We start from the raw sequence: 8279 nt of genomic DNA on the forward strand, positions 1-8279 counted from the left end.
AACTGGAAAAAGGACAGGACGAAGGGATAGAGTTAGGGAAGCTGGGCCAAAAAGGAGCAAGCGTGTGAGCAATGTGGGCAAAGAAGAGAGAGAGGAAGGGAGAAAGCGAGAGGGAGAGGAAAATGAGATCCATTTTTATTCATCCCTAAGTTCAAATTAGCCATGTATATATTCGATTTCCTTGGGTGTACGTATTCTTCTACAAAACAATAGCGCGAATGCATAATTAGTTTATTCTGCATGCATAATGAAGTAAGGACCTGTACGGAAATCATTCCGTTGAATATTCTGGACGGTAATTCGTCGAAGTCTATTTCCACGGATATGTGTCTTTCGTTCGACAGGGAAGAATTTAGTACAGAAACTTAAAACGAGCGGTAAGGAATGGTTAGTGCGAAGTCTTGCATGTATGAGCACGTCCGGTGAAAACAGGAAGTGGCGTTGGTCCAGAGCGCTGATCAACAGGATTTGTTTCAATATCATTTGCCAGTCTTAAAAGAAAAGAAAAATAAAAGCGACAGAGGCTTATTTGAGTAAACCAAAGGCTCACATAGTAATTTTATTGCCATAAACGTGCTTGTTGCTGTAAAGTAGGCAGGTAGATTCCCTCCAGAGAAAATAGAAGCAACAAAAAACTCCCCTTTCATACTTAGCGATAATTCTTTACCTTTCACAAATTGTTGTGCAGCCCGTATAACCGTTCATACAATGTGAACTTCCACAGCAAAGGGACGTCAAAATGGCGGACTGATCTGCTGAGAACGAGACACGCGACTTACCCTTCTCTCGCCGTCGACGATTTGGGATATCGACCACAGATTATCTTTAGGGGAGTAGATCAGCGGTATTTCCCAGTTTGTTCTGAAAAGACCAGCAGACTCACCTACCCCTAGGTGAAAGATTTCGAGATACTAAGGTGGGTTCATACTAGAGAAGTAAGTAGACTTAAAGTTTGGCAGGAGCTCAAGTACACTTGAGAGCATGAACGCCTACTTACCGTGATAAGCGTCCACATTAGAATTCAAAGTATGCTTGAAGCAATCGGGGTTGTCAATTAAGATACGACGCATGCATATGGCGTGATCAGTGATCACGCTTTTAACCACTCCATGCACTAAACAACCACAAGGTACATCATGCAACCTCAAAAACTTCAAGTCGAATTGCTCACCTTTTGTTTCTCATGATATTTTTACTGCAACGACAGACAGCTTTGCTATTTCAGCAATTTTATCACTTTCTCATCAGAGAGGAAGTAAGCGGAAGTAAGGCCTACGTTGATAAAAGTTTGAGTTTTCTATGCTCTTTTCTTTGTTCGTAAACCTCGGCCCTGAAGTAAGCAATCGAGTGAGATGTGCGTGTCTTCAATTTCCCGCCAGATGCAAACGGGATATTTCATCACAGTCTGATTGATGTTTTATTTTCCTGATCTTGTTTTGATAAAGCGTAAGTAAACTAGTAAGGCTGGTTAAACGTAACTTGAAAGTATACTTCGGCGGCTTTGAAGAACACGCGTTTCCAAGGCTAAAAAGTTGCCTACTTACGCTGAAATTAGACCCGTTCACATCTGAGGTACGCGTCAAGTATGCCTGAGGTATACTTATTAAGCTTAGTATGAACCCACCTACTTTCCACCACTACGCGTGGTCTAACAAAGAATTTGAAGAATTGTCTTCTTCTTTTTCGTCAAGTAAGGCATCATATTGTGTCCGACCCTTTGGAATACTGACATCTGACATCGGAATTTTGATTAGGAAATATTATGTGGCTTACTTGACGTATCATGCCCCATTCTTAACCTAATAGTTCTCCGTCCTTCGGATTTCGCACTAATGACGGGAGTCGAAACAGAACTAACTGAGAAATGCCGTCTCCACGTCCGCATCTCCAATGTGTGAGACTCGTCGACCAGAACTGCTGCCACATTTTGGTAAAGCGAAGCAGAGTTATCTTTTTAATTATGTTAATGAAATATACAGACATTAAAACTACCACATTACACTTTAATACTAGACAGATACAAAATATATTCTTATACCTACACTTTTTATTTTTTAAGGCTTATGGAGTATTTTTTTTCAAAGATATTTTGCTAATTCACTAATTTAACAATTGGAATGATATTTTGTTTTCAAGTGTGTTGGAGTGTTGCGCAGTTACCAGAAGATCGAACAATCATTTGTGAAAGCCGCCTTTTCCACTTAACCTTATCCAAATACTTGCTAAAATCGTGTAGAGTTCCTCTATCGTTAAATCAGCAACAGAGGCAGCCGAAAGGAGCAAGTTTGTGTAAAAACGTGATCAGCGATAGGGTATTGTAGAGGACAGGAAACTACCACTGTGACATGATCACGATATCGCCCTAGTATTTTGACCACTACGAAAAACAGTTGGAAAATAAGACTTTCTCCGAATCCTGTGAAAAACAGAAAGAGAACTTCCTTTCCTTTTAGCAAAGAAGCCATTGCATCACATTGCTCGACCATTAACTATGTAAAGTTACGGTAAAATTGCAACATTCTACGATTTTCTCATACGCATTTCTGACGACCTCATCTCTGCGAAGCGAAGTAGCTTTCTTGTTGTCGGAGCTTGTCAATAGTGAGTCAGCAAGTGATTTAATTTCAGCCAATCAGTGTTTTGCGTCCAAAATTTGGACGCTACATTCAAAATACAAAGCCATGTGGGCAGGCTTTGGTTCTACTCTCAACCCCGATTCCTTCAAAGAGCCTACTCGCAGGCCTCCGCAAGCTAGGGCTGGTGCCATTATTTATTCCCCATTCGCATTCGAAATCATGTGATTACCGCTTTACACGTGATCAGGAGTGTTATTGCATGGAAACTGTATATAATGCGTATCTTCTTCGCAAGTAAGAAACATTTTAGTAGTAGCAACTTTTGCCCATATTTTTTAACCCTAACTATTTATGAGCAGCCTAATAATTCATGGTTCCAGCACGAAGGCGAAAGTAGAAGCATAATTCCTTTTTATTTATTTTTTCTTTTTTAGAAGCAATTTATCTGCATTACTTAAAAAAAACAAAAAGAGCCCTTCAAAGGGAAAAGTCGAAGCTAATGCGTAAAGACGCTACTTTCATGAATGCATCCTTTACTTACTAAATATAACAAAGAATATACCTATGTCTTATTCCCTTCTTTTTCATGTCATTTCCTCTTCCATTTGGAATTAATTATTGCAACAAGGTCGTAAGTAGCCATTATTTTCTTCTTTTGAATCCTTTGTTGTCGAGTAATGAGCTGTTGAAAAAATCTTGTCTCATTGTGTAAAATATTATTTTCCGTAATTATGGAGAGGCCTGATATAACCTGCATTGAAATTAATTTAGTGATAATGCAACCCTAAAAGAGAATTCAGTGCCAATAAATGTAATAAGACTAAATATGTATTGGAATTGTGTGACTTGACATGTACTAAGATTTTAGGTATTTTCCCATGGTTTAGTTTCTAATTTTTCTTACAAATATTTTTCCTATCCCTACTGCGATTTCTCTTTTGTTAGTCGGCTGCAAGTTTGTTCCAAATTCCACTGACACAGTTAGTGAGAAAGTACTCGGACGCGCTTGCAGCAGATAACCAACTTTTGAAACAAAAAGGCAAAACGACCTTTTCCTTAGACAATGCTGAATGGAATCAAACAGACTTTATCTTAATTGCGATTTTTAAGCAAAATCTGTCTAAACCTATAGTTTATAGTCGCAGCCAGTTTAATTGGTAAAGGAACTGCGTAAAAAAGAGCTGATGTCCCAAAGCATTCGTTATTTTAATACTTTAACAAAGAATATACCTATGTCTTATTACCTTCTTTTTCATGTCATTTCCTCTTCCATTTGGAATTAATTATTGCAACAAGGTCGTAAGTAGCCACTATTCTTTTGTTTTGAGTCCTTTGTTGTCGAGTTATGAGCTGTTGAACAAATCTTGTCTTATTGCGTGAAATATTATTTTCCGTAATTATGGAGAGGCCTGATATAACCTGCATTGAAATTAATTTAGTGATAATACAACCCTAAAGGAGAATTCAGTGCCAATAAATGCAATAAGGCTAAATATGTATTGAAATTGTGTTACTTGACATGTGCTAAGACTTTAGGTATTTTCCCATGGTTTAGTTTCTAATTTTTCGCACAAATATTTTTCCTATCCCTACTGCGATTTCTCTTTTGTTAGTCGGCTGCAAGTTTGTTCCAAATTCCACTGACACAGTTAGTGAGCAAGTACTTGGACGTGCTTGCAGCAGATAACCAACTTTTGAAACAAAAAGGCAAAACGACCTTTTTCTTAGACGATGCCGAATGGAATCAAGCAGACTTTATCTTAATTGCGATTTTTAAACAAAATCTGTCTAGGACTATGTTTCTGGTCACAGCCAGTTTAATTGGCAAAAAAAAACTGCGTAAAAAAGAGCTGATGTCCCTAAGTATGCGATATTTTAATACTTTAACAAAGAATATACCCATGTCTTATTCCCTTCTTTTTCATGCCATTTCCTCTTCCATTGGGAATTAATTATTGCAACAAGGTCGTAAGTAGCACAATTATTTTATTGTTTTGAATCCTTTGTTGCCGAGTTATGAGCTGTTGAAAAAATCTTGTCTCATTGTGTAAAATGTTATTTTCCGTAATTATGGAAAAGCCTGATATAACTTGCATTGAAATTAATTTAGTGATAATGCAACCCTAAAAGAGAATTCAGTGCCAATAAATGTAACAAGACTAAATGTGTATAAGAATTGTGTGACTTGACATGTGCTAAGATTTCAGGTATTTTCCCATGGTTTAGTTTCGACTTTTTCTTACAAATATTTTTCCTATCCCTATTGCGATTTCTCTTTTGTTAGTCAGCTGCAAGTTTGTTCCAAATTCCACTGACACAGTTAGTGAGAAAGTACTCGGACGCGCTTGCAGCAGATAACCAACTTTTGAAACAAAAAGGCAAAATGACCTCTTCCTTAGACAATGCTGAATGGAATCAAGCAGACTTTATCTTAATTGCGATTTTTAAGCAAAATCTGTATAAACCTATATTTTATAGTGACAGCCAGTTTAATTGGTAAAGGAAATGCGTAAAAAAGAGCTGATGTCCCTAGGCATTCGTTATTTTAATACTTTAACAAAGAATATACCTATGTCTTATTACCTTCTTTTTCATGTCATTTCCTCCTCCATTTGGAATTAATTATTGCAACAAGTTGGTAAGTAGCAATTATTTTCTTGTTTTGAATCCTTTGTTGTCGAGTTATGAGCTGTTGAACAAATCTTGTCTCGCGGCGTAAAATATTGTTTTCCGTAATTATGGAGAGGCCGGATATAACCTGCATTGAAATTAATTTAGTGATAATGCAACCCTAAAAGAGAATTCAGTTCCATTAAATGCAATAAGACTAAATATGTATTGGAATTGTGGTACTTGATATGTGCTAAGATTTCAGGTATTTTCCCATGGTTTAGTTTCTAATTTTTCTCACAAATATTTTTCCTATCCCTATTGCGATTTCTCTTTTGTTAGTCGGCTGCAAGTTTGTTCCAAATTCCACTGACTGAGATTAGTAAGAAAGTACTCGGACGCGCTTGCAGCAGATATTAACCAACTTTTGAAACAAAAAGGCAAAACGACCTTTTCCTTAGACAATGCTAAATGGAATCAAGCAGACTTTATCTTAATTGCGATTTTTAAGCAAAATCTGTCTAAGCCTATATAGTTCATAGTCACAGCCAGTTTAATTGGTAAAGGAACTGCGTAAAAAAAAAAACAGCTGGTGTCCCTAAGCATGCGATATTTTAATACTTTAACAAAGAATATACCAATGTCTTATTCCCTTCTTTTTAATGTCATTTCCTCTTCCATTTGGAATTAATTATTTCAACAAGGTCGTAAGTAGCCATTATTTTCTTGTTTTGAATCCTTTGTTGTCGAGTTATGAGCTGTTGAAAAAATCTTTTCTCATTGTGTAAAATGTTATTTTCCGTAATTATGGAGAGGCCTGATGTAACCTGCATTGAAATTTGAAATTAATTTAGTGATAATGGAACCCTAAAAGAGAATTCAGTGCCAATAAATGTAATAAGACTAAATATGTATTGGAATTGTGTGACTTGACATGTACTACGATTTTAGGTATTTTCCCATGGTTAAGTTTCTAATTTTTCTTACAAATATTTTGCCTAGCCCTAATGTGGTGTCTCTTTTGTTAGTCGGCTGCAAGTTTGTTCCAAATTCCACTGACACAGTTTAGTGATAAAACCTACTCGGACGCGCTTGGAGCAGATAACCAACTTTTGAAACAAAAATGCAAAATGAGCCTTTCCTTAGAGCAAGCCAAATGGAATCAAGGAGACTTTATCTTAATTGCGATTTTTAAGCAAAATCTGTGGGAGCTTATAGTTTATAGTCACAGTCAGTTTAATTGGTAAAGGAACTGCGTAAAAAAAAAACAGCTGGTGTCCCTAAGCATGCGATATTTTAATACTTTAACAAAGAATATACCTACGTCTTATTCCCTTCTTTTTAATGTCATTTCCTCTTCCATTTGGAATTATTTATTGCAACAAGATTGTAAGTAGCCATTATTTTCTTGTTTTGAATCCTTTGTTGTCGAGTTATGAGCTGTTCAAAAAATCTCGTCTCATTGTGTAAAATGTTGTTTTCGGTAATTATGGAGAGGACTCATGTAACCTGTATTGAAATTAATTTAGTGATAATGCAACCCTAAAAGAGAATTCAGCGCCAATATATGTAATAAGACTAAATGTGTAAAGGAATTGTGTGACTTGACATGTGCTAAGATTTCAGGTATTTTCCAATGGTTTAGTTTCTAATTTTTCTACAAATATTTTTCCTATCCCTACTGCGATTTCTCTTTTGTTAGTCGGCTGCAAGTTTGTTCCAAATTCCACTGACACAGTTTAGTGAGAAAGTACTCGGACGCGCTTGCAGCAGATAGCCAACTTTTGAAACAAAAAGGCAAAACGACCTTTTCCTTAGACAATGCTAAATGGAATCAAGCAGAATTTATCTTAATTGCGATTTTTAAGCAAAATCTGTCTAAACCTATAGTTTATAGTGACAGCCAGTTTAATTGGTAAAGGAACTGCGTAAAAAAGAGCTGGTGTCCCTAAGCATGCGATATTTTAATACTTTAACAAAGAATATACCTATGTCTTATTCCCTTCTTTTTAATGTCATTTCCTCTTCCATTTGGAATTAATTATTGCAACAAGGTCGTAAGTAGCCATTATTTTCTTGTTTTGAATCCTTTGTTGTCGAGTTATGAGCTGTTGAAAAAATCCTTTCTCATAGTGTAAAATGTTATTTTCCGTAATTATGGAGAGGCCTGATGTAACCTGCATTGAAATTTGAAATTAATTTAGTGATAATGGAACCCTAAAAGAGAATTCAGTGCCAATAAATGTAATAAGACTAAATATGTATTGGAATTGTGTGACTTGACATGTACTAAGATTTTAGGTATTTTCCCATGGTTAAGTTTCTAATTTTTCTTACAAATATTTTGCCTATCCCTAATGCGGTTTCTCTTTTGTTAGTCGGCTGCAAGTTTGTTCCAAATTCCACTGACACAGTTTAGTGAGAAACCTACTCGGACGCGCTTGGAGCAGATAACCAAATTTTGAAACAAAAATGCAAAATGAGCCTTTCCTTAGAGAAAGCCAAATGGAATCAAGGAGACTTTATCTTAATTGCGATTTTTAAGCAAAATCTGTGGGAGCTTATAGTTTATAGTCACAGTCAGTTTAATTGGTAAAGGAACTGCGTAAAAAAAAAACAGCTGGTGTCCCTAGGCATTCGTTATTTTAATACTTTAACAAAGAATATACCTATGTCTTATTACCTTCTTTTTCATGTCATTTTCTCCTCCGTTTGGAATTAATTATTGCAACAAGACTGTAAGTAGCCATTATTTTATTGTTTTGAATCCTTTGTTGTCGAGTTATGAGCTGTTGAACAAATCTTGTCTCATTGCGTAGAATATTATTTTCCGTAATTATGGAGAGGCCTGATATAAGCTGCATTGAAATTAATTTAGTGATAATGCAACCCTAAAAGAGATTTCAGTGCCAACAAATGTAATAAGACTAAATATGTATTGGAATTGTGTGACTTAACATGTGCTAAGATTTCAGGTATTTTCCCATGATTTAGTTTCTAAATTTTCTTACAAATGTTTTTCTTGTCCCTACTGCGATTTCTCTTTTCTTAGTCGGCTGCAAGTTTGTTCCAAATTCCACTGACACAGTTAGT

Source organism: Montipora foliosa, unplaced genomic scaffold (assembly GCF_036669935.1).
Source record: "Montipora foliosa isolate CH-2021 unplaced genomic scaffold, ASM3666993v2 scaffold_438, whole genome shotgun sequence".
NCBI lineage: Eukaryota > Metazoa > Cnidaria > Anthozoa > Scleractinia > Acroporidae > Montipora > Montipora foliosa.